The sequence below is a fragment of the Sturnira hondurensis genome, unplaced genomic scaffold (assembly GCF_014824575.4).
Source record: "Sturnira hondurensis isolate 20B ecotype Veracruz unplaced genomic scaffold, ASM1482457v3 Scaffold0022258, whole genome shotgun sequence".
Classification (NCBI taxonomy): domain Eukaryota; kingdom Metazoa; phylum Chordata; class Mammalia; order Chiroptera; family Phyllostomidae; genus Sturnira; species Sturnira hondurensis.
Window position 1 is genome coordinate 1708439 of NW_028094889.1, and position 25018 is coordinate 1733456.

Genomic DNA, 25018 nt, shown 5'->3' on the forward strand with positions numbered 1-25018 from the left:
GATTTTGATGCTTTTAGGTGTTTCTGCCATTTTTTGCTTTACCTCTTCCACACTGGCAAAAAGTTTCCCTTTGAGGACTTTATTCATTCAAGGAAACAAAAAAAGAGCTGCTGGGGGCAGATTGGGTGAATAGGGAGCATCAGACACAGGGATCATACTGTTTTTGGTCAAATACTGCAGAGTACTCAGTGCCTCCTGGGCAGGTGTGCTCATAAATCACCCATCAGGAAATGGACAAATGCGCTGAAAGATCCACTGAAGCCAACACAGCCTCTGACAACAATGCCAGCTGGTACACTGAAACAGATGGGTTCCTAGAACACTGATGTAGCAGGAAGAGTCTGTAACAATGGGCCTGACCTTCAAAGATAATTTCAGTTTTGGGGGGTTCCCTCTCATAATCCCTATTCCAAAGACAAAATATTGTTTATCAGTTCCCCTGTCTTTGGAGTTCAGCTTCTCACTTTCCCTCTGGGTAAATAGTTTGGGCAACCATCTATCCTTAATGGTCTGTCCCTTTGGGGTAATTGTTTTGTGGATGACAGTTATTCCCAAAGGTCAGCAGAGACAAACTTCTTGGTACTAACAGAGAAAACTCTGTTCTAGGCTTATTAGAATCAAAAGGAATAAGCCTGCTGTATTTGGGGTATGCAATGGCTTCACAGCTTATCTTTTATGCTATTTTCTATTAATTCTATTAAATGGCAGAAAGTAAAAGGGAATAAAGTTAATTATAAGCTAGATGATATAAACTATAGGGATTTTAACAAGTAAAAGAAAGCAAAAAAAAAAAAGGCTTACTTTAAAGGAAATAACTGACCAAAGATCTAAAAGTATAATTTTAAAAATCTGTTCAAAAATAAAACAGTACAACACAAAGAATACACATATGATAAAAAGTCAAGTAGTTCTCTAAATAGGTAATGGCAGGGTCAAGGCTGCTGAAGAGCACGGGGGCTGGACTTGCACCCCTCACCCCAGGCAATGGCCTACTTCAGAGGAGCCCTGAGATCTATATCCTTGGCATGACAGCTTTGGAATAAGTAGCTTTCACCTGTGCATACCCATTACCATAAGCCAGGTACATGGCATTCACTTTCAAATATGTTTAGTTCCTTTCCCTTTCCATGTTTTCAATCCCTACCCACAATCTACCTTCTAAAACAAGAAACAGATACACCATCCAAGCTGATATTCCTGATATTACTACCCAATAAACCATAAACAAAATGGAAGTTTTTATAGGGTTAGAGTTGGCATGGTGAGAATTACAGGACTTAGTAAAGGAAGGAGTAGAAAAACTCCATGACGATTTAGCTGGAAAAAAGAGCAAGCAGACCCAGAACGGGAAGGTTAGAGGAATCGACGGGCTAAGCCCTCCTCCTTGATATTGTACTAACTTCCCTTCATTGTTTAGGATTCATCTCCCAAACCTAGGTCAGGTTTAGTGTCCTACTGGAGTCTGACATACACATCTCACTTGTAGTTGCCTATTCCGTTCTTTCACTCACTAGACGTAACCAAACAGTACCCTAAGAGAAAGACCTTTGGCCAGGCACCTATGTGCCCCATAATGTTGGCTGGACCTGTGCATGAAAATGAAAAGCAAAGGAATCAGCAAGAGATACTCTCCTCTAGAGGAAAAGTAATGACAAACTGAGGGACAGACATGAGCATGAGGAGAATGAGTCTCAAAGTGTAAAATGAAAGAAGGCAGAGATTGCAATCAAAGCGTGATCTGAGCCTTGGAAAATAATTTGAAAAGGTAGAGGTAAACAATGTGGGTGGAGCTACAAATTCTAGGCTCCACAATAACCTGGAGAGACAGAAACTAAAGAAGGGAAGTGCATACTTTAGTAACCATCTGACACATTCAACTTGTTACTGTTACATAATCTACAAACCAAATACTCTTATTAAAGGTGATATATGTTAGGACATGAAGAATCATCCCAAAATGTTATCTACTTGAAGTAATATATGACAAATGTTGGCTTTGGTCTATATCAAATGTGCTATCATTTATTTGCAATTATTACTTGGAGGAAGGCAGATCACTGCCATATCTAAATGTAATTTAAAACCTTAAGAATAAAGAATAGTTTGATGTAGTTCCACTTGTTGATTTTTGCTTTTGATGTTATTTCCAAAAAAATCATTGCCAGGAATAATATCTAGAAGCTTCTTTCCTGTTTTCTTCTAGGTATTTTATAGTATCATGTGTTACATTTAAATCTGATCCACTTGAGTTAAGTTTTGTAAGCGGTCTAAGACAGGGGTCCAATTCCATTGTTATGCATGTGTTTATCCAGTCTTCTCAAAACCATTTGCTGAAGAGACTATTCAAACTTAAAACTTCTTTAAAGCAAAAGAAACAATCAACAAAATGAAAAGGCAACCTATAGAATAGAATGATTTTTTTGCAAATAACATAGGGGATAAGGGGATAAGGGGTTAATATCTAAAATCCATTAACAATGCAAACAACTTGATAAACAAAAATAAGCAACTTGATTAAAAACAGGCAGAAGTAAACAGAAACATTAAAAAAAAATCCAAACAGCCAACAGGTATCAAAGTGTTGCTCAACATCACTAATCACCAGAGAAATGCAAATCAAATACCACTATGAGATCACCTCACATCTGTTAGAATGGCCATCATCAAGAACACAAGAGATAACAGTATTGGCAAAATGTGGAGAAAAGGGAGCCCTTGTATGCTGGGGTTTGGAATCAGTTCAGCCACTATGTAAACCAATATGGAGGCTCCTCAAAATATATTTAAAAGACCCCCCTTATGACCCAGGTTGCATACTTTTGAGTATACAACCAAAATAAATGAAATCAGGAAAAAATGTCCATATTTATTGCATCAGTATTCACAATAGCCAAGGTATGGAAGCAGCCTAAGTGCCCATTAATGAATGAATGGATAAAGATATGGTATATATATAAAATGAAGTATCACTCAGCTATGAGAAAGGAAATCTCCCCATTTGTGACAGGGATGGGCCTTGAGGACGTTACATTGAGATAAACTAGAAAAAAAAGACAAATACTGAATGATATCACTTACATATAAACTCTAAGAAAGCCAAACTCATAAAAACAGAGGGTAAAATAGTGGTTACCAGGGGTTTGAAGGTGGATAAATAGGAGAGATGTTTTATAAGGGTCCAAACTTGCAACGTAACTATTAGAGATCTCATGTACAGTATGGTGAATACGGACAACAATATTGCATTATAACCATCCAACTTGCTAAGAGACTTAATTATTTCCACCAAAATAAAAAAAAAGAAAAGAAATCATAATTACTGGTGATACAGGTGCCAACAATAGCTAAAATTTTGATATTATAATATATAAGTGAATCAAATCAACATATACATCATAAATTCACAAAATGTTATATGTTAAACATATTTCAATTTAAAAAATGGAAGAAACAGGACTAAATCTGTACTATCTCCAGAGATGTCCCTTTTATATTTTTAAAAACTCAGTTTTGTATAGTCAACCTTGTGGAACATATATTCAGCAGTTATTCACACATATTTGTCTCCCCAATGTTTGCTTATCTCCACCAGTTCCTTTTTTTCTTTGTACATATTATATTAGCACTCAGTTATTTAACACAGATTGGGCATAAGCTATAAAGCCAGTACTATGCTAGAAAACAGAAATTCAGTGGTAAGCAAAATAGACAGTGCCTTAAACTTCTTTTGGTGTTCTTTGGGGCTGAGTCCTTAGCTGCATCAATGACCTCCACTGTCTCCTGGGACTTTATGACTTGAAATTTCATGTACAGATGAAACCATCACCCATCACTTACTTACTAAACACTATAACCATAAAACATCTCTACTTTCCCTATTTTCTAACACTCTAAGTTTAAAAAGAACTGCTTTTTACTCTGTCATTTTTATTAGAAAAAATTTCAAACATACAGCAAAGTTAAATAATTTTATAGGAAATACTTATATACCCATTGCTTAGACTCCGTCATTACATTTTACTATACTTGATTAACATACAGTCTAATTTATATTTGATGCATTTCAAAGTAAAGAACAGACATCATGAACTAATGTAAAAGTTGTTTTTGTAGGAGAGAGGCAAGAAGGCAGAGGAGTGAATGGAAGCCACGCTAACCTCCTCCCAGGACCAATTTGGAATTACAACTAAATTGTGGAGAACCCAGAACAAACAACTGAACAATGGCAAGACAGAAGCCTTATAACCTCCAACAAACAGAAGAACCAACTTTGGCACAACCTATCTGGTAAGAAGTGAGGTGGAGACTCAAGAGGGCTGGCAGGTGCCCACAGGAGGAACCACCAGAAGGATAATTAAGCAGCCAGTTGGATCTCCCTAAGAAGAACGGGGCCTAAACCCAAGGCTGGAATTCCCAGCCTAGAGTACCAGAGACCAAAAAGTACACAGATAACCACCACCAGCCGAAAGTGGGAGGCTTGCTCTCTGCCAGAAATGGACAGCTGAAGATGCAAAGAGCTGTTTAAAGGGCCAATGCACAAATTTTCATTTGTAGCCACTTACCTGGGGCTCCCAGAAAGGTGGGTGCTAAGTGAGCTAGAGATGCATGAGGAGAGACTGGGGACAGAAGCTCTGGGGAGAAAACTGAGAGAATTGACGCCAGGATCCCGGTGCTGAGTCATCCCCCATACAGCAGCAGTCATCCTGTGCTGGTAGACCACTCCCCTCCAAGGGGCAGCAGCCTGAGGGAAGACGATAGCCTGGACCCCAGGAGGGATTGTGCCAGATCCTGTGGTGCATAAGCCTCACTGCTGAGTACCAAGTGACTACATTAACAACTGAAGGAGACAACCAAACAGCAGATCTGTGGCAAAGTGGGGGCAGAGTGGACTAGAAATGCTTGAAGAGAGACTGGGGAAGGAGACTTCAGGGAGAGAACAGAGAGAGGAGCCACTGGGATTCTAATGCTAAGTCACCACGACTAGATCAGCCACCCTGCTCAGGCAGACCACTCCCCTCCTAGCAGCAGTACCCTGAGGAGAGATAGTAGCCCCAACCACTGGAGGGATTTGGCCCCATGCTAAGGGGCTTAAGCCTCACTGCTGAGTGCAGAGTGACTATATTAACACGGAGGGAGACAGCCAGGGAAAGCAGATCCCCCGAAGTCTCAGAGCAGGCTATCTAAGGTCAGACCAAGTCAAAATCTGACATCACCAGAGGCAGATCAAGAAAGAAAAAACAGTTGGAAATACTAGAGGCTACCAAGATGAAATCCACTGTGGTCTTCTCCATGCTAGGTGATATTTTTCTCCTGCATAGCTTTTTAACATTCAATTCCTGTCCAGCAAGTTTGTGCATATTAAGTCACTAGAATTTACACCATAGTTTATTTATCTCCTCTCTGATAATAGTCTTAATCTCTTTACACCCTCATTAATACTGGCTCATTTGCTGTTCATAGTGGGATAGCAGGAGGGAGATATTTTTGCACATGTTAGTTTGCTCCCTGGGCTTTGTGGTTTTGTTTTGGCAGCACCTACACAACAGAACACAAGACATGGTGGGTGGAGTGACCCTCGGTGATCCTCAGCTGGACAGATGAACCCACCAAAGAATGACCTAACAACAGTCAAAACCCAATTACATCCAGCGAGCCAATATAAATGGCATAAAGGGCATCCCAACAGCATCATGTTCAGGAGATTGAGGAGACTGCACCACTAAATCTCACAGGTCTCCTACCATAGAAGTTCACACCACAAAATGAGGGAACCAAAACAGATAAATTTAAGAAGCCGAGGCTAACAAGAAGAGTCTCACAAACAATGGAAAGACAAAGAAAAACCCCCAAACAAAACAAAAGGAGGAATCCTTGGAAAGAATGCTAAATGAAATGGAGGCAAGACAATGATCAGATATTGAGTTCAAAACAACAGTTATAAGGAAGCTCAATGATCTCACTGAAAACTACCAAAAACTACAGGGAAATTATGTAGAACTTACTGTAAACTGCAACAACATGAAAAAGGACACAGAGACTATCAACAAGAGCTGACAGGAAATAAAGAATACAATTTCTGAATCGAAGAACGCAACAGAAGGAATCAAAAGCAGGCTAGAAGAAGCAGAGGATTGAATCAGCAAGCTGGTAGACAAGGTAGAAAAAAACTCCCAGAAAGAACAAGAAAAGAAGACTCAAAAAGAATGAAGGGGGATTAAAGGGAATGCTGGACAACATGAAATGGAATAATATCCATATAATATTGATACCAAAAGGAGAAGAACAGCAAGGGATATAAAATCTGATTGACAAGTAATGATTGAAAACTTCCCTAATTTGATTAAAGAAAAAGTAACAAAAACCCAGGAATTATAGTGAGCCCTGATCAAGAGGAACCTAAAGAGGCCCACTCCAAGACACATCATAACTAAAATGGCAAAATTTCAAGACAAAAAGAGAATCTTAAAGGCAGCAAGAAAGAAACCAGAAGCAACAAGGGAGCCCTGAAAAGTCTAGCAGCTGACTTCTCAATGGAAACACTACAAGCCATAAGGGAGTGGTAAGAAATATTCCAAATAATGGAAAGCAAAGGCCTGCAACCAAGACTACTCTATCCAGGAAGGCTCTCAATGAAACTGTAAGGTGTAATAAGGAGTTTCCCAGACCAAAAAAAAAAAGAAAAAAAGACTGAAAGAATATACCTCCACCAAACTGGCAGACCAAAATATGGTAAAAGGACTACTTTAAGAGCAGGAAGAAAAAAAGAGGAAAGAGAGAGAGAGAGAGGAACACAGGTACAAAGGGAATAAAATAGCAATTAGTAAGTACCTGTTAATAATACCCTTAAATACAAATGGATTAAAAACTCCAATCAAAAGACATAGGGTAGCTGATGGATAAAAAAACATGACCCACATATATGTTGCCTATGAGACCCAACTCAGAACAAAAGACTTAGACTGGAAGTGAAGAGTTGGAAAAATATATTACATGCAAATAGGGGGGAAAAAAGCTGGGTAGCAATACTCTAATCAGACAAAATAGACTTCAAAAATAAGGCTATAGAAAGAGACCCAGAAGGACGCTTAATAATACTCAATGAAGGGAAGAATCCATCAAGAAGACATAAACGTTATAAATATATATACACCCAACATAGGAGCACCCAAATATATGAGCAAAATCTTGGAGGACTTCGAGAAAGATATAGACAACAACACATATATACTAGGGGATTTTAACACCCCATTGTCAAAAATGGATAGATCTTCCAAACACAATATAAACAAGGATACTGTGGTACTAAACAATGCCCTAGATCAAACTGACTTAACTGATACATGTATATATATAGAATCTTCATCCCAAAGAAGGTACACATTATTTTCAAATGCACATGGAACATTCAAAGATAGACTACATGATAGGACACAAAACAAGCCTCAACAAATTTAAGAAAATTGAAATCATATCAAGCATTTTCTCTGACCACAAGGGACTGAAATTAGAAACTAACCTCAAGAAAAAAACTCAAAAACACTCAAATTCATGAAGAGTGAACAGTCTGATATTAAACAATGAAAGAGTTAAGAATGAGATTAAGAAAGAAATAAAAAACTTTCTGAAAACAAATGAAAATGAACTCACAGCAGAACAAAAATTATGGGACACAGTGAAGGCAGTCCTGAGAGTGGAGTCCATAGCAATAGAGGCCTACGTAAAAAAGATAGAAACATTTCAAATAAACAACCTAACCCTACACCTACCATAACTGGAGAACAATGACAAACAAAGCCCAGAGCAAAGAGATGGAAGGAATTAATCAAGATCAGAGAAGAATGAAATGAAATAGAGATTAAAAGAGCAATTCTAAGGATCAATAAATCAAAGAGCTGGCTCTTTCAAAAGATAAACAAAATGACAACTATACTACATTTATTATGCAAATCAATAAACATAAAAGGAAAGATGAAAATCACATCATCATATCAACAGATGCAGGAAAAAGCATTTGATAAGTTACAGCACCCACTTATGATAAAAACACTCAGCAAAGTGGGAGTAGAGGGAGTATTCCCCAACTTGATAAAGTGTGGCGGATCCTGGCCTGCAGGATCTGTGTATGTTGTGGCTGTTAGAGAACAAATACACATGAACCACAGAAGTCCTGTGGAGAAAAAGGGACAGCATGGCCACTCTCTGAGAGAGAGAGGGCAAGAGGGCCAGAGTGCTGGTACCCACCTTTATTGCTTTTCTGGGTACTTTACATGGAGGGTAGTCCTCCTTTACTATGCACTGCAGGTGATTACCTTTTACAGATAACAAAGGAAAGAATGCTGCTAATTACGTCAAAGAGAAGGATGTTGCAGACCAAGGAGAAAAGTGGTTGAACCAGTCACATTCCGTACTTGGGAGGTCTAGTTCAGATTTTAGGAAGTTGCAGTAAGCCCATGCTATTTCAATTCATGGTGAGGGAGTTTTAACAAAAGCAAGTCTCATAGCAGTCTAGGTACAATGCAGGCCTGATCTCTCACGAGAAAGCCACTCTGTGGGTGTGGTCCTGCAGGCACTCACTCTTCACTGGTTTTCCATGTGCAGTCTGAGTTACAATTCCACACCATGTGAAGCGGTTCCCTACAATAAAGGCCATATAAGAGAAACCTACAGCCAACATCATACTCAATGGGCAAAAACTAGAAGCTTTCCCACCAAGATCAGGAACAAAAAAGGGACACCTGCTTTCACCACTTCTATTCAATATAGAACTGGAAATCCTAGCCACAAAGTACAGACAAGAAAGAGAAACAAAAGGCATCCAAATTGGAAAGGAGGAAATAAAACTGTCACTGTTTGTAGATGATATGATAGTGTACACAGAAAACCCTACAGATGCCACAAAAAAGTGTATTCAACCTAGTAGGTGAATTTGGCAAACCAACAGGATACAAAGTCAATATCCAAAAATCAAAGTCATCCCTGTACACTAACAATGAAATATCAGAAACAGAAATCAAGAAAAAAGTCCCATTTGATAAAGCAACAAAAAAAATAAAGTACCTAGGAATAAACCTAACCAAAGAGGTAAAAGATCTGTACTCAGAAAACTACACAAGACTGAAGAAAGAAATTAAGGAAGACAAAACAAATGGAAACATGTTTCATGAACATCATGAAAATGGCCATACTACCCAAAGCAATCTATAGACTCAATGAAATCCCTATTAAAGTACCAATGACATATTTTCCAGATATAAAAAAACATTTCAAAAATTTATGTGGAACCATAGACGATCCCAAATAACCACAGAAATTTTGAGAAAGAAGAACAAAGTAGGAGGGATCACAATATCTGGTATCAAACTATATTACAAAGTCACAGTAATCAAAGCAGCCTGGTATTCGCATAAGAACAGACATATAGATCAATGGAACAGAATATGGAGCCCAGAAATAAACCCAACTTTCTGCAGTCAATTAATATTCTACAAAGGGGGCAGCGGCATAAAATGGACTAAAATAGCCTCATCAACAAACACTGTTGGGAGATCTGGATAGCTACACACAAAGAAATGCAACTCGATCACCAACTTACACCTTATACAAAAATAAACTCAAGATGGGTAAAAGACTTAAGTATAAATCGCAACACCATAAAAGTCCTAGAGGAAAACATAGGCAGGAAAATCTCAGTATTTTCACTGATATGTCCCTTGGAGGAAAGGACATAAAGGAAAGAATAAACAAGTGGGTCTTTGTCAAAATAAAAAGCTTCTGCATGGCTAAAGAAAACATCAGCAAAATGAAAAGAGAACCAACCGTATGGGAAAATATATTTGACAATGATACCTCAGACAAGGGTTTAATCACCAAAATATATAAAGAACTCACATGACTCCACACCAGGAAGACAAAAACCCAACTGAAAAAAGGGCAAAGGACCTGAACAGACACTTCTCCAAGGAGGACATACAGAGGGCCCAGAGACATATGAATGAATGCTTAGTATCACTAGCTATCAGAGACATCTAAATTAAAATCACAATGAGATACCACTTCACACCAGTCAGAATGGCCATCGTAACCAAATCAATAAATAACAAGTTGGGTTAGTGAGGTTGTAGAGAAAAGGGAACCTTAGTACACTGTTGGTGGGAATGCAGTCTGGTGCAGCCACTGTGGAAAACAGTATGGAATTTCCTAAGAAAACTAAAAATGGAACTGCCTTTTAACCAGGTTATTCCACTGCTGGGATTATACCTTAAGAATCCTGAAACACCCCATTCGAAAGAACCCTACGCACCCCAATGTTCATAGCAGCACAATTACAGTAATCAAGTGCTAGAAGCAAACTAGGTGCCCATCAGTAAATGAGTGGATCAATAAACTGTGGTTTATTGAATACTATGTGGTTTATTGAATACAAGGAGCTCCTACCCTTCCCAAAAATATGGATGGATCTGGAGAGCATTATGCTAAGTGAAATAAGCCAGGCAGTGAAAAATAAATACCATATGATTTCACCTGTAAGAGTAACCCAATCAATAAAACAAGAAACAAGAAAAATATAACCAGAGGCATGGAAATGAAGAACAAACTGACAGTAATCAGTGGGGAGCTTGGAGGGGTTAAGTGGGGGACAAGGGGGAAGGGTTGTGAAGGAATATGTATAAAGGACACATGAACAAAGCCAAAACGGGGTAGGATTGAGGGTGGGAGGTGGGGATGGCTGGGGTAATGGGGAATGGTAGAGGGAAAATGAAGGCAACTATTCTTGGGGGGGAAAAGAATTAGCAAAATAAAAAAATATTAAAAAAATGTTTTTTAAAAAAGAAAAGTATAGTTGACACACAATATTGTATCAATTTTATTTGTACAACAGTGTTTCAACATTTATATATCTTGTGGAGGGGCTGAGGGTAGGTGGAAGAGAATAGGATATGGGAAGATAAACAGTCATGGAAAAAGTAAAATAAAACGTTTATATATAGTAAAACAGACTACTCACTGCACTGAGTCTAGTAACTTTATAACTGTGCAATGTTATCGCACTATAATTAACTACTATCTCACTCCACCATTTTCACCTATCCTCCAAACTCCCTCCCCTTTGGAAACCATCAGTATGTTATTTGTATGAGTCTGTTTTTGTTTTATGTATGTGTTTGTTTTTAACTTATAAAAGTTTATTGGTTTTAGGAAAAGGGAGAGGGAGGGAGGGAGGGAGACACTGATTTGAGAAACATGGACTGGTTGCCTCCTGTATGTGCCTCTACTTGGGATTGAACCTGCAACCTTGGCATGTGCCCTGACTGGGAACTGAACCCCCAAACTTGTGGAGTATTTTCCAACTGAGCCACACAGCAAAGGATGTTCTGATTGTTTTTAAATCCATATATAAGTGAAATCATGCAATATTTGTCTTTCTTTATCTGACTTATTTTTCTTAGCACAATACCCCCTAGATCCATCTATTATTACCATCCATATATTATCATGAATGGTAGGATTTCATTCTTTTTTAATGCTTCTGTATTTTGGCTATTGTGAATAATTCTGCAATGAGCACAGGGGTGCAGTGTATATGTCTTTTGGAATTAGTGTTTCCATTTTCTTTGGACAAATAGCTAAAAGCAGAGTTGCTGGATTATGTGATAGTTCTATTTTTAGTTTGGTAAAACTCTCCACACTGTGTCCCTAGTGGCAGTACCACTTTGCAGTCCTGCCAACAGTAGATAAAGGTTCCCTTTTCTCCACATCCTCACCAACACTTGTTATTTCTTAACTTTACTATATCAGTCTTTCTGAGTGGTGGGAGCTGGTATGTCACTGTGGTTTTGATTTCACTTCCCTGATGATTACTGATGTTTAGGTTTTTCATGTTGGCTACGTGTATGTCTTCTTTGGAGAAATACATATCTAGGTCCTCACCCCCCCTTTTTTTGTATAAGAGAAAGCCTTCTTTTTAAAATTATTTTTTGAAAAGGTTTTATTTCTTTTTGGAGAGGGGGAGGAAAAAGAGTGGGAGAGAAATATCAATGTGTGGTTGTCTCTCACACACCCCCTACAAGGGACCTGGCCTGCAACCCAGTCATGTGCCCTGAATGGGAAATGAACCAGTGACCCTTTGGTTCACAGCCTGCACTCAATCCACTGAGCTACACCAGCCAGGGCACTCACCCCATTTTTTTTACTAGATTCTTTATTTTTTTGTTATTGAGTTTAAGAGTTCTTCCTATTTTTTAAAAATATCAACCCCTTATCAGATATTTTATTTGCAAATATCTTCTCCCATTCATTAGGTTGCCTATTCACTTTGTTAATGGTTCTATTCCCTGTGTAGGTTTCCCTTTGATGAAGTCTGTATTGTTTATTTTTGCTTTTGCTTCCCTTGCTTGACAGAACAAATCAGAAAGATATTACTAAGACTGATGTCAAATAGCTTACTACCTGTGTTTCCTCTAGGAGTTATATTGTGTCTGGTCTTATATTTAAGCTTTTAATACATTGTGAGTTTATTTTTGTATATGGTGTAAGAGAGTGGCCCAGTTTCTTTCTTTTTTTTTCTTTTTGCATTTATCTGTTCAGTTTTCCCAATACCACTTGTAGGAGAGATGGTCATTTCTCCACTGTATACGCTTGCCTCCTTTATCATAAATTGAGTGTATAAGTGAGGGTTTATTTCTGTGCTCTACCCTGTTCCACTGAACTATGTTTTTGTGTCAGAATTATAGTTTTGATTATTACAGCTTTGTAGTATAATTTGAAATCAGGGACTGTGACAGCTGCAACTTTTTCTTTCTCCAATTTGCTTTGACTATTAAGTGATCTTTTGTGATTCCATATGAATTTTAGGATTATGTGTTCTATTTCTGTGAAAAATGCCACTGGTAATTTGCTAGGAATTGCACTGGATCTGTAGATTTCTCTGAGTTACATGGTTATTTTAAGATAACCATTAGTATAGTATATCTTTCACTGATTTGTGTCCTCTTCAATGTCTTATAGTTTTCATAGTACAAGTCTTTTACATCCTTGTTTATGTGTATTCCCAGGTATTTTATTTATGTTTTGATGTAACTGTAAATGGGATTGTTTATTAATTTCTCATCTTTATTACTAGTATATAAAAACACAATAAATTTCTGTATATTAATATTGTGTCCTACTACTTTACAGAATTCATTTACAAATTCTAATAATTTTTGGTGTATTCTTTAGGGTTTTATATATACTATCATGCCATTTGCAATAGTGACGACTTCCTCCTCTAAATGTGGATGCCTTTAATTTCTTTTTCTACTTTAAATGCTGTGGTTAGGACATGGAATACTACACTGAATAACAGTGGTGAGAGTGGGCATCCTTGTCTTGTTTCTTACATTAAGAAAAAGCTTTCAATTTTTTTCACCTTTGATAATGATGCTAGCTATGGGGTTGTTATATATACTGTAGTCTTTATTGTTTTTGAAGTTCCTTTTATACCCACTTTGTTGATAGTTTATTTAAAATCATAAATGCATACTGAATTTTGTCAAATGCTTTTTTTGTATCTATTGCAACTGCCTCTACTAACTAAAAAGAACTTCAGATCAATTATTTGAAAATCAAAGATTCCCTATTTGTTAGTCATTCCCTTGCACAATACAGGTTTATAGTTGATAACCTTACGTAAATCATTCGGACATGCATTTTATTGCTAGTTAATCTTGGAGCGTCCATCTGATGTCACATGGCAATCATACTTCATGAGCATTTTGCTGTGATTTTCTTCTTAATGGAGGAATGAATACTTGCTAATACTCACAAATGTTACTATTTTGTGAGGGAGAACATCAAAAACTTCACCTTAAGTAACTGTATTTCAAGTGAGCCAAAAATATCTTTCCTGGAACAAACACGATTTGGCCACAGGTATTGGCGCTGGCACCTGCTATGGGCTGAATGTTTGTGGCCCCCCCAAATTTACATGTTACATCCTAATTCCCACTGTGATGGTATTTGAAGGTGAGCTCTTTAAGGGATGATCAGTCATGAATGGGATTAGTGCCTTTTTAAAAGGGAACACAGAGAACTCCTTTATACCTTCTGCAATATGAGGACACAGAGAGAAGGTGCTGTCTATGAACCAAAAAGAGGGTACTCACCAGACAATAAAACTGCCAGAAATTTATCCTGAATTTACCAGCCTCAAGGAATCTGAGAAATGTTTTGTTGTTGTTGTTATTTACAAGACACCTAGTCTATGTTAATTTGTTACAGCAGCCCAAATGGACTGAGACAACATCCTCCTCTATTCAAGCATACATCTCTCTTGGGCTCCTCATTTCATCAACCTCAGCTCAACTGACTTTTAAAGCACAACGGATTGGTTTCTGTTTAACCAAGAAATAAAAATATCCTGAAACTGTGTTCTCTGTTTTTCCTAAGGTGCCACTGTCTATGTAGTTATAAAAGCCCAAACAGTCAACCCTAAAAATTAAACCTCTCTTCTAAATTCCTAAGCTGCATGGGAAATCAGTCCCCAATGCTACGGTCTCAACTACCTGGTCCTTTCATCTAGTCACTGCAAGACCCGTATCAGAGTTGTGCTTGTCTTCAAGCTCACTGCCCCACCCCCAACTTATTCTTCACATTATTTCTGGTGGATTTTCTGAAACACAGACCTAATATGTGCTCTACTAACCCCTCTACTTTCCAGACCGAGTCTACGCCTGGCACACAGTACAAGCCCCTCTGGCTGTGTATGCTGCTAGCTCTCTAGCATCAGCCAGGGCCACAACATTTTCTCTCCATTATCAGACTCCTTCACTCTTGTCAAATGAGTTATTTTGCTCTCAAATTTTTTACATACTATCTCCAATGTCAGGAAGACCTCCGAACTTATCCTCTGGATCTCAGCGAAGCTCTACCTTCTTGAGGCTGCCTGCTTCAGGGCCCCTTGATGACTTCCTGTGCTCCCTGTTTGTATCTCTGTACATAAACTGTTCCTTAACCCCAATGCTATAGCTGGCTGCTTACAGAACTATTATCACTATTGGATAGGCTCCATTAAGTTATTGATATGACTGTATCCCTGGCACTTGGCACTCTAAAAGTATCTGTTGAATGAAACAAAAAATGAAAGTATATCAGAGAAGAACTTGAAACTCACTGCTACCTAAACATTTATCAAGAGACAACTAGGAGAAATATATGCCCCAAGAAGTAACTTAAAAATTTACTTTTACTTTTTCCTCTAGATAGCCTAAAAAGTACTGGCCAAGTTAATTAAGTATATCAGGACCACATATTTTAAAAAATTACCTGTACTGTAGAAAGAATTACCAACCGATGTGAATCATTAAATAGCTAATATTTATTGAGCATCTGCTATACTCACACTGGGAGTAGATACTAGGTTTCATTAAGTTGAACATACAGCTTTAAATATTTTTATCTCCACTTCACTCATTTATGAAATGTTCAGAGATGATTAAAATAATCTCATGGTAAGCAAAACAATAAATACTATAAAATCCACAATCTCACTGAAAGCCATCAGCTCTTACGCTAGCAGCTTTTGCACCAACAGACATTAAGAGAAATGATCCCATTAAACTGGCTATTAAATTTGCTATACTATATTGTTTTTTCTACACTATCATTCTATCCTTGTAAGAAAAAAGTCTCTAGGGCATCACTACCTTAGAAATATCAGTGTTGAAGATGGGTGGGTGACATAGGTAAACATGACTCACCTCCTTGCACAACCACATCAAAATTACAACTATAATATAGAACAACCATCATTCAGAACCATCAGAAATCAAGTTGAATGGAAGTCTGACAACTATGAAATTAAAGAAATCACATTCATTCAGACTGGTTGGAGTGGCAGAGACACGAAAAGGTCTGGTCCCACATCCATGTGTGGTGGATAAAATACAGGAAGGATAGCTCAGGAACGAGGAGTCCAGTCCAACGCCAGGCCCCCCAGCCCAGGGTCCTAGTGCCAGGAAGGTAAGTCCCCATTACTTTGGCTTCGAAAACCAGCAGGTATTGAGTGGAAGAAACTTCTGAAGTCCCAAGCAGTTCCTCTTAAAGAACCCACACATGAACTGACTCAGGCATACAAGAAGGAAGTAAGGTGTATGGCATCAAGGTGGGAGCTGGGGGACAGCTTTCCCCAGACAGAAAGGTGGCAGAGGCCATTGACCCTTTTCTGAACCCTCTCCTAACAGAGCCACAGAGCCACCAGGCAGGTGCCACATCTGAGACTCCATCAATCTGGCTAACACTGTTTGTTCTACCCTAGATATCCCGAGACTCCATTCCACCCAACTAAGGGCCCACCCAAACTGATAACCATGACTTTGCCATACTAATGGCAGGTCTTGGCTCATGCTTCACAACTTCCTGAATCCTATCAAACAAGCAACTGCTGGCTTCAACGAGCCCCAATACCCATACCTCTTGTAAGTGATACCATAAGACTATCAGTGGATTTTTCATAAAAAACCTAGAGGTCAGAAGGGAGCAGATGATATATTCAAAGTGTGGAAAGATAGTAATGGTTGACAAAAGCACTCTATCTGGCAAAGTTCTCAGAAATGAATGTGAGATAGAGTTTACCACATAAAAGTGGCAGCATTTCATCATTAGATTGTCCCTACAAGAAATGTTAAAGGGAGTTCATTAACTCAAAATAAACTCTAATCAGTAACATGAAAGTATAAAACTCACAAACAAGATTAAATATATAGTTAATTTAAAATGGTCTAAAATTGTAATGGCTGTGAATAAATTACTGACAATTCTAGCATAAAGGATAAAAACAAAAGTATAAAAATATGACTATAATGATCTGTAATAGATACACAATAATATAAAATGTAAATTGTGATATTAAAAGCAAAAATAGGAAGAAGTATAAAAATTTACAGTTTTCAGAGTATTCAAGATAAGTACAATAGTTTTCAACTTAAAATAGACTGTTAGAACTAAAGAGGTTTTATGTAAATGTCATGGTGACAACAAAACAAAATTGTATAGCAGACACACAAAAGGTAAAAACAAAAGGAATCAAAATATACCACTACAGAAAATCACTAAATCACAGAGAACTGGAAAGAAAATAAAATAAAAGAAAAACAGTCTCACAATTTTAAAGAATGTAAGAGTAAGTCTGTATCTATCAATAATAACTTTAAATGCAAGCAGATTAATTTTTGCAATGAAAAGACAGAGGTGGAGATGGGTGGGATGGGAGGGCGTGGTGGGGGGGAAGTGAACACAACTGTACTTGAATAAAAATATATACATATATACATACATACATACTTTGTTACAGAAAAAAATAAATGTATTGAGATCATGAAAAAAAGATATAAAGTGGCTTACTGGTTTTAAAAAGACCCACCATCATGCTGCCTAAAGGAGACTCATTTAGACTCTAAGGGCACACACAGACTAAGCGAAGGGATGGAAAAACATATTCCATGAAAATGGAAGCTGAAAGAAGCTGTATTTATGTTATACAAAGTAGACTCTAAGACAAAAACTGTAAGAAAAAACAAAGATGGTCTCATTATATAATGATAAAGGGATCAGTTCAGCAGGATATAAAAATTATCAACACTTACACACCTAACTCAAAAGCACCTAGACAAATGAAGAAAATGTAATGCACATGAAGAGAAACAGCAAGATAATAATAGTGAGGAATTTCAATACTCCACATTCAACATTGGCAGATCATCCTGACAGAAAATCAGAAGGAAACTATTGGACTTAGACACATTACATCAGGTGGACTTAACAAACATTTACAGAACATTCCACATAAGAATAGCAGAACACACATTCTTTTGAAAAGGATATGGAATATTATCCAAAATAGATCATAATGTTTTGAAACTAGAAATCAATTACAGGAAGAAAACAGAAAAATTGACAAATATTTGAAGATTACAAAACATATTTCCAAACAACCAATGGATCAAAAAAGAAATCAAAAAAGAAAAAAAAATACCTGAGACAAATGAAAATGTAAACCACATACCAACACTAATAAAATTCAGGAAAAGCCATTCTAAGATGGAAATTCAATGTGATAAATGCCAACAGTATAAACACAAAGATGTCAAAAAATCTGTAAGTTTAAGCCCAAAGTTATCATATTATTTAAGGTAATAATAAAAATCACAGTGGCAATATATGATAGAGACTAAAATGACAATAAAAATGATTAGTGAAACTAAGCTTTTTTAAAAAAATAAAAAGATAAACACAAGAGTCAAAACTTTAGCTATACGTAGAAAAAAAAAGAGGATTCACATCAATTTTGTAAAATCAGATATAAAAGAGGAAACATTACAGCTGATGCTATACAAACACAAAGGATCAATTTTAGTCCAACAAATTGAACAACCTAAAAAATGGATAAATTCTAGAAATGTACAACCAACTGAGGCTGGATCATGAAGGGACAGAAAATATGAGCAGATTAATTAATAGTAAAGACAGTGATTTAGTAATCAAAACCTCACAGCAAACAAAAGTCCAGGAGCAGATGGCTTCAACAGTGAATCCTACCAAATACTTAAAGAATTAATACCAAAATTTCACAACCTGTTCCAAAAAACAAGATAGGGAAACACTGCTAAACCCATTTTACAAAGCCAGAATTACCCTGATACCAAAACCAAATAAGAAGAATATCACAAGAAAAGAATATATAGGTTATTATCTCTAATAAACATAGGCAGAAAAATCCTTGACACAATATTAGCAAACCAACTACAATAATACATTTAAAGGTTCATACACTATGTGGGATTGATTGCAGGGATGCAAGGATAGTCCAAACATCAGCAAATCAGTCACTGTGAGGCTGACATTAAGTTAACAAAATGAAGGTAAAACATCACATGGTCATTTCAATAGATGTGGAAAATGCATTTGACAAAATTCAGTATATATTCATGATAAAAACTCTTAACAAACTGGGTAGAGAGGGAAGTTAGCTCAGCATACTGAAAACCATATATGACAATCCCACAGATAATACTATACTCAATAGTGAAAAGCTGCAAGCTTTTCCCTTAAGACCAGGAAAAACACAAGGATGCCAACTCTTACTACTTTTATTCAACATAGTACTGAAAATCATACTGAGAGCAATTTGGCAAGAAAAAGAAATAAAAAACATCCAAACTGGAAAGGAAATAGAAAACACAGAAGACTCTACTTCCTCCTGCCCACTGCGGCAAAACCTGACAGAACTAATAAACAAATTCAGTGAAGCTGTAGCTTACAAAACCAATATACAAAAGTCAGTTAACATTTTTATACACCAAAAACAATCATTCCAAAAGTGAAGTTAGAAAACAATCCTAAAAATCTCTTTGAAAGCACGAGAGACTCAAAGCAATCTGGAGAACGAACCAAGCTGCATTTCAAACTATTGCAATAAAAATAGGCAAATGGATCAATGGAATAGAATAGAGAGCCCAGAAATAAATCATATATATGTGGTCAATTAACTATTAGCTAAAGAGTTAAAAATATACATTGGATAAAGAACAGTCTCTTCAATAAATGTTCCTGAGACAACTGTACAGCCAGATGCAAAAGAATGCAACAAGACCTCTATCTTATACCATATACAAAAATTAAGTCAAAGTGGAATAAAGATGAACGCAAGACCTAAAACCATAAAATGCCCAGAAGAAAACACAGATGGTAATTTCCTTTACACAGGCCTTGGTGATGGGTTTTTGGATATGACACCAAAGGCAAAAATAACCAAGGAGGACTATGTCAAATTAAAAAGCTTCTGGCCCTGGCGGGTGTAGCTCAGTGGATTGAGCATGGGCCTGCGAACCACAAGATCACAGTTTGATTCCCAGTCAGGGCACATGCCTGGGCTGCAGGCCAGTTCCCAGCAGGGGACTCACGAGAGGTAACCATACATTGATATTTCTCTCCTTCTCTCCTTCCCTTCCTCTCTAAAGATAAATAAATAAAATCTAAAAACAAAAAATAAAAAGCTTCTGCACAGCAAAGAATATCATCAGCACAATGAAAAGGCAACCTACTGAATGGGAGAAAATGTTTGCCAATCATTTATCTGATAAGCAGTTCATTTCCAAAATACATACTAACAAACTCCTATGTGCCAATTAATGGATGACTAAAGGTGTGCATGAGTGTGTATATTTACACATTATAGAAAAACACATACACACACATGTATACATATAATGGAGTCTCTTCAGCCATGAAAAAGAAGGAAATCTTGCCCTTTCTGACAATATGAATAGAACTTGAGGGCATTATACTCACACAGAGGGAGACAAGTACTGCGTGTTGTCACTCGTATGTGGAACCTGAGGACAGTAAGTTAAACTCACAGAAACAGTAGAAAGGTGGTTGCTAGGGCTCTGGGGACATGGGAGGGTTATTAGAGGCAGGCAATTTTCAATGATAAGTAAGTTCTGCAGATCTAATGTAAACCATCATGACTACAGTTGATAAAACTGTATAAAAAATTAAAATATGCTGACAATAGAACTTAAATGTTCTCACCATCCCCCAAAGATAAATTATAGGTGAGGTTTGAGGTGATGATATGTTAGGTAACTAGATGAGGGGAAACTTTCACATTGCAGATCAATCACCATGATGTATACTTCAAATAACTTCCAATTTCTTTTGTCAATTATACCTGATTACAGCTGAAAAAATCAGATGGTTAAAATCCTAACTCTCCTATATAAAATGCACTAGTAGCAGCACTTAGTTCCAACTTAAACATTTTCCTATAAATTTTATCTAGCTTATGTTTTTCAGAGAAAGAGTAAAGTTGGGATATGGTGTGAGTTTGATGGATCATACCCAATTTACAATCTTTACACCCACCAGTTTGAGATGTAGAGTTTTACTTAGAGTAATGCAAGGGTCTTAGAAAATCAGACTTGGCATTTTGCATAAACATATACATTATTTCTTACTTTGGTTTAAAATACCAATGGATTTTTTTTTTACTTGAGACTTTGAGATAGCCTAAAATTTTCAAAAGGGCTAAGTCAATTTTGTTTCTTAGGCAGCAAGATGCAAAGGCTTTGATTTACTCTTTCTGATTAAAGGAATTGGTCTACATGGCAATGAGTATCAGAGTTGCTCTTTTAAAAAGTGAATCTGTGTTTCCTTTAATACAATTATGTTCAGGTCACCCTTTTCATAATTCAAAATATTGATAGTATCACACTATTCATGTAGTTCAGAATAGAGTAGAAATAACTTTAAAAAGCAAACAGTTTTCCCATGAGCAAAACTGAGTATTAGCCCTGGCTGGTGTAGCTCAGTGGACTGAATGCAAGTCTGGGAATCTAAGGGTCGGTGGTTTGATTCCCAGCCTAGGGCACATGCCTGGGTTGTGGGCCAGGTTATCAGTAAGGGGTGCATAAGAGGCAACCACACATTGATGTTTCTCTCCCTCTCTCCCTCCCTTCCTCTCTCTAAAAAATAAATAAATAAAATCTTTAAGAAAAACTGAGTATTAAAAGAAATCTTGAGATGTACTGGGTATAACCAGTCAGTCAAATGGAAGGCGCAATGCTACAAAAGTATCTGTAGACACTAAAAACTCAGAAATAGATTTATCTTCTGTAGAGATGATTTGTTCAAGGATGCTTAACAGAAAATGAATATATGACCCAAGAAAAAATCTACATAAAATATAGGCTTAACAGTAGTAAGAAAAGACCCTAGTAAAACTTATAAGTTGAAATATATAGTAATTAACAAAGTTAAAAAAACTAAATTCTTAAATGACTAAGCATAAAAAGTAATGAGACAGAAAGAAAATAATAATGTGCTAAGATTTTGCCTTTTTGGTAAGGCAGGATATAGAAATTAATTTTAGAAGTTCATAGATTTAACACATATTTCAATGGGCATGCTAAAAAAGTAATAACCACTTAAGCAATAGAAAATAAGTGAAATAATTCCTAAACCTTCTAGAGGGAAAAATATAGGACAAAACATGATCCATTTAATAAAAAGATGAAATATAACATTTTAAACTTATAACTATCTAGGCTGAACAATACCGACTCAGGTTCAATACTATATAAACAGTCAGTCAGCTGATGTATATCTCCATCCTGTCTTCTTTATATTGTTATTGCCACAGATTTCATCTTTACATACTGTATACTCTTTAACAAAAATGTCTAATTAGTTGCCCATGCATTTGCTTATGAAATAAGAAAAAGAAATTACAAATAATACCAAAAGTACAACACATGTGAAGATTACTGGTGGCAGTCCCCTGGAGTTTAGATATCAGACCAGGCCATCTTCCCATGAAACAACAATAACTTTTCAATGCCTAAACTCATAGTTCCAATAGCTCTAAGACTGTCATATACATAGGATATCTGTCAGTAGACCCAAACAAAGGAAGTGAAAGCCGCAGTTTTAATGGAACTTTCCCATGAGCCACTTCTGAAAATACATATCCTTTTGAAAATTTTCAAGGTAAAACCTATTTCTTACAATGACTACTCTTAAGCTGGTATTTTCTGATATTCAGAGATCATTGAGTGCTAGGAACAACTTCTGGAAAAAAATTCCAAGAGGCAATCATAACAGTCCATATTTTCTCTTAAATGATCTGTCATTTTTCAAAAACATTTTATTTATTTCTTTTTAGAGAGCAGAGAGGGGAAGGAGAAAGAGGGGGAGAGAGACATTAATGTATGAGACAGAAACATTAACTGGTTGCCTCTCACATGCCCCAACTGGGGACCAGCCTGCAACCCAGGCTTGTGCCCTGAGTGGGAACCCAACCAGCAACATTTCACTTCATGGAGTGACCCGACCACCTAAGCCATACAAGTCAGGGCTGATCTGTAATTTTTAAAAGCTAAAATATATAACTTTTGTTACAATGAAACCAATTAACCAAAAAATAGACCTTTTTTTCCTAGTTAGAACACTGTATCAGTTTATTTATTTGTTTGTCCTCACCTGAGGACATTTTTTTCATTGGTTTTAGAGAGAAAGGAAGAGGGGGTGAGAGAAGGGTGGTGGGTGGGGGGAAGAGAGAGACAGACAGACAGACAGACAGACAGCAATGTGAAAGAAACATCAGTCGGTTGCCTTTTCCTATGTGACCTGAATGGGGGGTCAAACTCACAACCTAGTATGTGCCCTGACTGGGAATCAAACCAGCAACCTCTCAGTCTACAAGATGACAATCCAACCAACTGAGCCATACCAGCCAGGACAGAATACTGTATCAGTTTAGTTACAGCATTCCTAATTGAACAGAAGACGTATCAGATATTCAACTGATAAGATCAGATACTATACTTGATCTTAGCCAAAAGGCCAAGAGGTGATCAGTATGTGATTTAAAAGAACACCGTATGACCTTTACAATGATTATTCCAATTATGAAGCATTGGTCTAACAAATGGAAGTCTACCCTTCAATATTCAGTGTGACTTATACATCAAAGGCAGGAAAGAAGTTAACAAAACAATGTGTGACAACAAAAGGACAGAATGCACTATCCTTCATGAGTACATTCCAATCAGGTTATGTTTCTGGCCAACTTGGCAGGATATGGGAAGATGGTTAACTGAACTTGAGGCCTTTGTTGGGTCACCAGTTTACCCTCCCTGACAGCTTTCCCTAAACTAGGGGAGAAGGAGCCAAAGATGGTAATTATTCAGCCATGTTTGTCTTCAGATGATGTTTTAAAAATATATTTTATTGATTATGCTATTACAGTTGTCCCATTTCCCCCCCTTCATTCCCCTCCACCCTGCTCACCCTCTCCCACCCACATTCCCTCCCCTTTAGGTCATGTCCATGTGTCTTAAGTTCTTTAGCTTCTACATTTCCGACACTATTCTTGCCCTCCCCCCTATCTATTTTCTACCTACCGTCTATGCTACTTATTCTCTGTACCCCCCCTCCTCCTCCCACTTCCCATGTGATCTCCATTTCTGTAGTTCTGTTCCTATTCTAGTTGTTTCCTTAGTTTGTTTTTGTTTTTGTTTTAGGTGTGGTTGTTAAATGAGATTAATGAAGTTGACAGTGCACATAGCCTATAACCCAGAAATCCTAGATACATACCCAGAAACACTTGTCACATGCACTAGGAAACCTAAACAGATGTCCATCTCTGCATTGTTTGTCAGGGCAGCAAACTGGACCCAGCACAAATCAATACAGAAGTTAACGTAAGTGAACCAGATCTATATGTATCAGCACAGAGAGATCTCAAAAAGAAGGAATATACTACATATGCAATATATGGTACTGATGTCATTTTTTAAAAACACAGAAACTCATAAAACACAGGGTGGGGCAAAAGTAAGTTTCCAGTTGTGAGTACATGAAAGAGAGTTAATTCTTGTATTTTTATTTATTGATTATTGTATTATTTCCCATATGAACAACTGTGAACCTACTTTTGCCTCACCCTGTATTTAAGGAATTTCTCTAATAAAAGTATATAAATGTTTGGCCTGGAGGGGCAATTAGTGATGGACAATATCTTTCCAATTAAAAAAAATTTAACATGGTTTCAATCTTGCTGAGACTTCCCCGTGCCTTCACTGGGTATGGTGAACCGGACGATTTCCACTGGGTTGACTGGGCCTTTGTTTCCAGATCATACGAGTAGCCACAGACCCACAATTCATGTCTGGTTATGACTTTACTGAGGAAATCTGGTTCACTGACAATAGTTGAATCAAGTCATTAGCAACTGCAGCACAATATTCCTTCTGCTCTGATAGAAGAAGCTGTGGAATGAATTTTGTCACAACACATTTCATGCCAAGATCTGAGTAAAAATATCAGATGCAGTAGTGTTTGGAATCCCCAGATCAGCTTCTAGTTCTTGCACTGCCAGTTGCCAATCTTTGTTGATGCAGCCCATACACATTCAACATTCTCAGGTGTTCTGCTTGTTGCAGGCCTTCCAGAATGTGGATCACTTTCAACACATCCTTGA

At 37.2% G+C, this 25018-nt stretch overlaps 1 protein-coding gene and 1 pseudogene across 3 annotated transcripts in view; both read right to left on the reverse strand.

Annotated features, from left to right (window-relative positions):
* SPIDR (scaffold protein involved in DNA repair) overlaps positions 1–25018 on the reverse strand; it is a 387966-nt gene that overhangs the window by 193199 nt on the left and 169749 nt on the right. The window lies entirely within an intron of this gene.
* On the reverse strand, positions 23280–23391 carry LOC118979352 (uncharacterized; annotated as a pseudogene).